We start from the raw sequence: 9,493 nt of genomic DNA on the forward strand, positions 1-9,493 counted from the left end.
AAGATGCACTCATCATTTCAAATCCTTCCTTTGCTCAGAATGTAAAGCATAAAGTGAGTCAACTGAAAACCTGATATTTACCAGAAGTTGATACACAAGAGCAGGTTTAAATAAAATTTCCATTCAATTTCTGGGCCGGAAGCCCAGGAAATTAAAAAAGAAAAAAAGAATTAAAGGCACATGTGGATCTTCTCAGTGTGAATGCCGGATGGAGTTTTTATTGAATTTGGCCTCAACTGATTGTAGCATTATAAGCAATTCTGCAGTTAAGTTTCAGCAGGCATTTAGATGGCAAATCCTCTTTTTAGGGCATTATAACTAAGAATAATAACTTCCCTTTCCTATGGTACCTTTTATATCAAAGCTCTTTAGCTGTGAGATCATCTTCCCATTGTTAAGATGTGCCATCTGTGTGGAAAGATAGAAACTATTTCATGCTACTGATAGCACATATTACTTGTTTGTTTCCTTGTTTACTGTGTAACAAAAGAAAATGAAGAAAAATATCTACAAAACCCACAGACGGGAATTCTCAGGCAAGAAGACAAACTGGAACACAGCCAGCTACTGACAAACACATCTGTTCTTTTGAAGGTGGGGTGGAGTTTTTCCTGAGTTGCAAAGACAAGACCTAGTAGACTTGCTGCGTTACTTTCTCAATGGTGTTGTTTCTGTTTGGATGCCAATTGGAGGATATTCATACTGTCTGTGCTGCTGGGTTGAGTGTCTCTGAGGGCTGTGTTTGTTTGTTTTTGTCTTTTTATTTGAATCAGACAATAAGTTGCAATAACTTTTCAGCAACCAAGTTGAAGTAAGGAAATCAGTTTGTTAAAACAGCAGCAATCAAAACCTGGCAATGACGTTTTTTTTGGCCTTGAATGACTAAAGGGCCACTGATTATCTTTATTGGAGTAAGTCCTTTGTATTTCTGGTAAAACGAGAGGATTCTGAAAAAGATATATAAAAGTTGAGGTTACATACCCTATTCAGGCTGGAACTTAGCTGTGGATACTAACATAATTGAAAACTCAAACACTTGCTAATTTTGTTTACACTGAAGATGTTTGTTGAATTTTTGCCTCTTTGTTGTTCTCTTGGTGCCATCCTGTAGATCACTATGTAACAGGACTTCCTCGTGTTACTGTTCATATGTCTACTATTTTATTACCAATGTCCTTTGCTAGATTGTTAGCTTCACGAGGCAGGGGGTTTGCTCTGTTTACTGGCCCATGTCGAGTTCCAAGCAGTCTGTGGCATACACATAATGGGTTTGCAGTAAATGTTTGCTCAGTAATGGAGCAAGCTTCCAATGTGTCTGGTGCTGTAAAAAGTACTTACTGAGTACAGTTGACAATCCTCACAGCCACTGCAGGCAGTCACTGCTCTGGTAAGCTTTCTGAAGATAAATGCTAAGATACACAAAATGAACTCTAGAAACTCACTCTTCCAAGATGGTACAAGCTGTAGTCCTTGCCTGGATGCTAGGAACTCTCGTTAGTGTATACATCACCTCAAGTTTAAGGCACTTTTTGTCAACCATCTAATCAAATGATTATGGGAATCTAATGTACACAGAAATTGCAAATCTGCCTAAAACACCTCTTCTGATACTATTATGTCTAGGGTGTAGCCTGGGACTCTGCATTTCTACCAAGTTTCTGGATAATAATTCCAGTGTTGTTAGCTGACTGAACTTTGAGGAGGCAGACTACAATCCAAACACTCAGTGTTAATATACAAAGCACCTGTCATACACTAAGCCTCAGGGATTTGAGTTAATAGAAGTGAAATACACTATTTGTGATTACCTAAATCATCATAAAATTACATAATTCCATTCAACGTGATTTCTGTTATATTCAACAATGGCTAGTCCAGAGTGAATTCTCAAGAGATTTTAATTTTCTATGCAGATGCAAAAGGTAATAAGGTAATGGAATCTTCCCTAGCTTATAAGATTTGAGGTAGGAAGCAGCAAGTTTTAAATCCTGCTCTCTTCTATATTAGGCCAGAACACACTGGCTCGTCTTTATTAGATTGTTAAAGGTATATTTCAAGGAAATCTTAAATGGCAACAGGCTAAGATTAAGAGAGTTAGCAAACAAAATGTACATAATGTGGTTATTGCTTACAAATTGGTGAGGATGAATTTGTAGATCATGAAAGAAAGGAAGGAAGGAAGGAAGGAAGGAAGGAAGGAAGGAAGGAAGGAAGGAAGGAAGGAAGGAAGGAAGGAAGATAATCTTATGAAGTTCTTAGCTCCTCACTATAACTATCTTTCATATAATGCACTGAACAATACAACATCTAAAGTTCTTCTGTTCCAATGCATCTCATACCCAATACCAAGAAGCTGCTCTCTGTAGTGGGTGGTGATTAATGCAGCCTTGGTCACAGAGCTGAGGGTAAATGACAATTGAATGTTTAGCCCTACATATGCTGCTATTTATATGTCTACCTCAAAGGCTCAAGGAACATCACAGAAGAGAGGTAAGAAAGAATGTAAGAGCTAGAGGTTGGGGAAGAGCATTGTAAAACTGTGTATCCTATACATAACATGGCCTTTGCTCACACCAACTGTGTTTGCCTGCATTCAACCTTCTTGCATGAGAATGGCCCCTTCAACATTCTATCACAGAGAGGAGAGAGCTCATGAGGCCCAACCCATCCCTCAGTACCTATTTTCAGTTAATGACTGCCAAGGAAGGACAGTTATGAGATAACACTCATCCATGCTTATGAAAGGACCCCGAAGAACCCCTGTGGACTTCCACCCACAAAAGGCAAAAATAGGTAATAAACTTGGGAAGAAGAGGAGGTTCAGAGTGAATGGAATAAGAGAGAATATGAGAGTGGTATATATAATCAAAATATATTATATACATGTATGAAATTGTCAAAAGAATAAAATATAAAGAAAATGATGTGGTTGTGGGATTCAGTAAGTACTCATTTTATACATTTATTTAGAATGTTCTCCCCAAGAATGATGACCTTTCTATCATTAAATATGAAGGGTTTTTTTTCAAATTTTAGTATGTTAAAAAAAAATCCCTTCCATATGTTCTATTTTAACCTTCACACATTGTTATTGTGAGGATAATTCTTTGATTATACCAAATGTGTGGCTTTCTAGACCAGGCTTCTCTTCTTTGTGTAGCTTTAAATTTTTATGCAGCTAAATATATCTTGGTTAATATGTTGAGACAAAGGTTTTTTTTTTCTAATATTAAAGTTAAAAGAAAGTTCTTCTCAGGGTATTTTGAGGAAGAAAGAAAAATGAACCACTGGATCTTTATGTAAGGATGGCTAATATTAGCTTTAAAAGATCTTTAAAAAGTATATAGAATGAAAATCATGTGGCTTAGGATATATCTCAGTGGTGGATAGAGCACTTGGGAGGAAGGAAGATGGAGCTTTGTGAATGCCCTCTTTTCAATAGATTATTGTTTTAGTTCTATAGATTATTGTTTTATAATTGTATCCTTGTGGGTCAGGAAACAGAAATTAACAGAGCAACCTTGGTGATTCCTTTTTCAAAGGGCACTAATTCATGATGAAACCCCACTATGCAAGTCAGCATCCCAGGACTGTAACAAATGTCTGTGATAATCAGCTCATACAGAGAAAGGTTTATTTTCTTGCACAGTCTGTGTGGTCTATGAATAACTGAGTGGTTTCACAGCTTTTCAGTCTGGTGAAGCATGCCTGTGAGCATATTTTTGAAGCAAGTAGTTCAGTTTGCTGGCAGGATACAGAAGAGAGTTAAAGAGAGAGCAAGGCCCCATAATCCCTGTCAAGATCATGTCCATAATAACCTAAAACCTTCAGTAGACCTCAGATCTTAAAGGCACCACCACTTCCCAATGGCATCAAGCTAGTGGCTAATTTTTTAGTGGGCATTATTTGGTGGGCATTATAGAAAGCCCCATGGCCTTTTTTACCTTAAGTATCAGTCCCTAACACCATTATATTTATGGGCAGGAGTTCAGTATACCTGTTAAGGACATAGATGTTCAGTCCTCAGCAGTGACCCAAATCAAACTCAAGGTAAAATGCTATGCAACAGGAAAACAAAGTAGAGATTACAAAAGAATAAAGAGAATGTGCTGATGTTGAGTTAGTTTATCTCCTCACAGCTCCAGGGTCATGAAGTAGAATGTTTTTTGACATTAGTAGGGATCTGTAGCAAATGAATATTTTTTATTCTGAACAAGAGTCAAAAGGATGCCTTCTAATTTGGCCAGTTTACTGCTATGGACATGGTTTTCCATAATAACTTGAGGCAGCCTTAATATGAGTAGCCAGGGGTATAAAATATTGGAAGGAATCGTTTCTGTCATAGCTGTGTGAAGCCTCTGCAAGGCTTCAGAGATTGACCTAACTGGGTCTACAAGAGAATGAAAAAAGAATACAGGGATTCACAAAGAGAAAAACTGGGATCAGATTGCTTGTTCTTGGACTGATGGAGGGCACCTACTGTTGCAGGGAACCTCAGCATTCATTTTATCCATCTGAACTGAGGAGACGAGTTTATTATATACAGCTGAACAAGAAGACAGGCTTAGCTAGTCTAGGTAAAAAATTTCTATCTGTATGAAAGAAACCTCAGGTTAAAATGATCAGGAGGAAGCTGTGATTGATAGTTTCTACATAGACTGCCAGTATTTGCACTAGGACCAGATGAAGGCTTTGTCATTCCTCTGACCCTCACCCAGGTAAGGCTTTGCCACTCTCATGGGTCTGGAACATTGGGGTTCTTGACACAGCCATGCTCATGCCAACAACAATTCAACGACCCACATAGCTGTAGGAATTTCTCATTTTGGACACCTTTTATAAATAAATAATGTCCATGTCCACTATTTGCAAATAACTTTTGAGGACAGATACTCTATGCACCTAACTTCAACTCACCAAAGTAAAATGAGCATTTGCTTCCTCCTAAAGTTGACCAGAGGCATGATATCAATGGTTCTGCACAGCCTCCTTCAAAGCAAACACAAAGCTTGCCTGGATTTCAAAAATTCTTTTGGAATATATGCAATATATTTAGATTACTGGCTTTTGACATTTTTCTTTTCATATTGATCAAAATGATTAAAGGAGAAAAAATTCTCATTGGAAGAGATCCTTTTATGTTAAAATATCTTCTTGAGAAACAGCTAACTAGAATCTTTAGTGGCACTGAGATTTTACTATATATTCAAATCACTTGGGAAACAAGGAAACTCTTTGAAAGATTACCTGGCTTCAGCTAACACTGCTGATTTCAGCATCTTAGGCCACTCTCAGGCATGAAGAACTTTTGCTTTATTTCACATAGTCCCTGAGATATATGTGGACTTGCATAAGAAAAGCATTTGTGGTGTGGATAAATTGTTTCTTCCACAAAAGATATGTTAAAAGCTGAGCCCCACATGCCTTTGAATGTGACTTTATTATCAAACAAGATTTTTCCACACATACCTCATAAAGTTAAGTTGTAATCACACTAGATTACAGTAGACCTAAGTCTAATTACTGGCACCCCTTGAACTCATTTTTACATTTGAACAGAGATGGAAAGAAAGACTGCGCAACACTGAGATAGACCACAAGAGAAATGTGACCATGGAGGGTGAATGGAGCCTGAGGCTGGCTGGCATGGGGCACCTGCAAGCCAAGAACCTGAAAGAGTTTCTAGAATCTACCAGAACTTAGGAGAGAAGCATGGGATGCTTTCTTGTCTTAAGCAGAGACCTTGATTCTGGACTCTTGGGTTTCTTAACTGTGAGGATAAATGGCTGTAGTTTTAAGCAGTGTGGTTTATGTTAAATGGTTATGGCAGCCTTGGGAAATGAATGCAGCACTTCCTAGTTAATCCAAGGAGAAGGCACAATTTCAGTAAGTAAAGCCGCCTTCTCCACCTCCAGACACATTTGCCCATGGAGTTTAACTAGTGAGTGGTTCTAAATTAATAGCCATTTTCACTAACTAGGCCAAAATAAATATTTATCCTCCTCTTATCCTTTTTTCGTGCCTTGACACTCTCATTAAGATGGGAAAATTCAAAACACCTACTTTGATGCCACATTTATCTGGATCATTATAATTTCAGCAGTTAGATTTCACCATGTGCTATTCAAAGCCTTTATTTGCTCACACACTCCCCATCATGGTCTACAAAATAAAGTGTGGGTGGGTCACTTTACTACAACTATAGTATTTTAGGATAAAAGAGGTACAATCAAATCATTTTTAAGCAAATAACTAAAAATCATACTCTGTGTGTGTGTGTGTGTGTGTGTGTGTGTGTGTGTGTGTGTAAGATATGTATATGCTCACGTTTGTGGGTGTGCTCTCATGACTTATTACTCCCATCTTATTTCTTTGAGACAGGGTCTCTCACTGAACTTGAAGCTACATAAGAAGACAGCAAGCCTCAGCTATTGTTCTGTCTCTACACACACACACACACACACACACACACACACACACACACACACTCACAAAACCACCAGGGTTATAGGCATATATTACTGTACCATGAGTAGTGATAATTCTAACTTAGATCCTCATGCTTGGGAAGTAAGTATTCTTAGCCACTGAGGTCCCCAGCCCAGAAGTTGCTCTCTTTTGCTTGAATGCATTGTTCAAAATGATGGACAAGCAACCTAGTAATAAACTGCTGATGAAATGATCCTGCTTCCAGCCAACAAAATTGATGCCTACAGGAAGAACCATGGGAATGACTCCAATTAATAAAGTATATGGTTGATGTGAGGAAACCTAAATGAAGATCCATGTACGTGTAAACACATAAATTTTCTGAGAGACTGCAACTCCCATAAATAACCATTATTTGTTATTAGTATCATCCTACTGTGACCTCTAGGAAAATTTCTTGGGAGGCTATTTCTAGCTTTAAAATTATCAGAATCCTGAAGCAGGAAAAAATACACAACATAAGAAAAATGAGGATTAGGGTATTAGTCCTTAAGTAACTGAAATGGAAGTTTACCTCCCCTCTGAAAGCCAGAATACATAGGGCTATAGAATTTAAGGTGTCCAGTGCCAAATGGGAATGGGGAAACCTAAACGAGAAAACAAGACATCTTTTTTTGCACTACATCTCACTAGTCATTGCCTAGTGGTGCGTTCATGAACTCACTGCACCTACAGTTATCTGTACAAGGCCTAGACAAGATGGTGCACATCAACATTGCAATACGAATAGGGGAGGAGCCCACGAGTTCTCATCCCTCCCAGAGAGACTAGTGGCATTTCACAGCAACTGGGAACAGGATGTCATTTATTCAGTGGTGTAGCCACAGGTAAGTTGCTCTTGCTCATTAAATAACATCCCACCCACACATGGGCAGGTAGCTCTTATTAAACTCAGTGGACCATACACACAGAGAAAAAAACATAAAAAATGGGACAGACACTTGTTAAGAAAAAAAAAACTTGTCATGAAAGAAAGAGGGGCATGAAGGATAGAAATGGGGTCAATGAACATGACTAAAATTCATTATATAAATACATGAAACTATCAACCAAAACATAGTCCTTAAGCAAGATAAAAGTATATGCATGCCTTTTTCCTTTCTTCACATGTCTCTTGAATTGTGGTATTTTTATTTGTACTTTTGTCTTTCTAAGCACAATTAAAAATAATTATTATTAGCATGTACTTTCTCATTCATCTTTATGATATGCAGAGCCAGTGTAAATTGAACAATTCATTTTTAGCTTTCTATGTTGTATAAATTTTGTTCTGATGATAAACAATAGAAAGGGTGGACTGAGCTAACTCAGATATTGTTATATAACTTTGCATGCACATATTCCACCCACAATCTCTCTTTATCTTCATTTTACTGAAGAGCAAGCAATGTTTGACAGGAAAAGAACTATGTGTAGCTGGATCTGTCAATGTCCTTCTGTCTTTTCATTTTCAAATTAGTGGTGAAGGAATGCAAACAAGAGACACAAATCTTATTCTTTTTTTTTTTTTTTTTTTTTTTTTTTTGGTTTTTCAAGACAGGGTTTCTCTGTGTAGCTTTGCGCCTTTCCTGGAATTCACTTGGTAGACCAGGCTGGCCTCGAACTCACAGAGATCCGCCTGGCTCTGCCTCCCGAGTGCTGGGATTAAAGGCGTGCGCCACCACTGCCCGGCTACAAATCTTATTCTTACTAATAATAAGAAAAAAAAACAAAAACACCTCAGATCCAGATATTGGGGTAAAAGCGGAAAGATCAGAGAAACAGAACAAACCAGCCACATTCTTACCTCTATGAAAGCCTCAGCCTCAAGAGTGACCCTTCCTGTTTACTCATGCCTTATGTACCTTTCTGTGCCCTGCCATCTTACTTCTTTCCTGGGCTGGGATTAAAGGTGTGTGTGTTTTCTAAATATTTGGTCGTAAAGTCGTGAGATCTCAAGTGCTGGGATAAAAGGTTTGTGCCACCACGTTTGGCTCTGTTCCCAGTGTGGCCTTGAACTCACAGAGATCTGGATGGATCTCTGTTTCCTGAATGCTAGGATTAAAGGTGTGTGTCACCACTGCCTGACCTCTATTTCTAATTCAGCAGCTGGCTTTGTCCTCTGATCCTCAGACAAGCTTTATTGGGGTACACAATATATCACCACAGAAGATAAAAGAAGGCTTCCCAGTCATTTAATATTTCATGTAATACCATTCTTCTCTTTCTGCAAGTGAAGCAAAATTCCATGTCCAGTGGAAAGCATGGCTTCTCCGGATGTTTGTCTTGAGTTCTCACATATAGAACCAATGCATCAAAAATCTTAGGCAGGGGCCTTTGAGAAAATTACTTACAAGGAGCATCAGGCATATTGATGTGTGTACATGTAATTTCCACTCAAGCTCAACTCATGGTCCTCTTGAATTTCACTGATAAGACACAAGTTCAAAGGTACCCTTAGAAACAATCTCATGGCAGTGGCAGCAGAGGTTTAAAACGCACTTAGGGCTTTTCTGAACTACTTCTTTATAGAATTGGGAAGGCTCTGCCTTTTGGGAAATGCCAACATATAATCAGAGTTTCAAATTTAATTCTGTCTTTCCACTAATATTCAGGAGTTATGTTTAAAGTTTGAGTGATAGTTAAAGACATTCAAGTTAATAGGTATTTCAATTTTGTTTTAAAATTCTTTTCATTTACCTTTCAGGTACTCTATCTAAATTTGTATTTAATAAAGACCAATCTTTTATTTATATGAAGTAGACACATATATGCCAGCTGAGCATATAGTTACATTTCCATTTTCCTGTGTTCTTTCTTGGACTCATGCTGTAAATTTTCTGTTGGTAGCTATTCAGTGACTACATAGTAGATACTATCTAACAATTCACCCCTATGCATTCTTTATTTAACAAGTTGCAGGTAATTGCTAATAATTGGTAACAGTATAACTGTACAAATACTCAACATTTAACTGGATAATTTATTTTTAAAATTAATATCATCATTTATTTTAGAGCATATT

This window comes from Peromyscus maniculatus, chromosome 3 (assembly GCF_049852395.1).
Source record: "Peromyscus maniculatus bairdii isolate BWxNUB_F1_BW_parent chromosome 3, HU_Pman_BW_mat_3.1, whole genome shotgun sequence".
Taxonomy (NCBI): domain Eukaryota; kingdom Metazoa; phylum Chordata; class Mammalia; order Rodentia; family Cricetidae; genus Peromyscus; species Peromyscus maniculatus.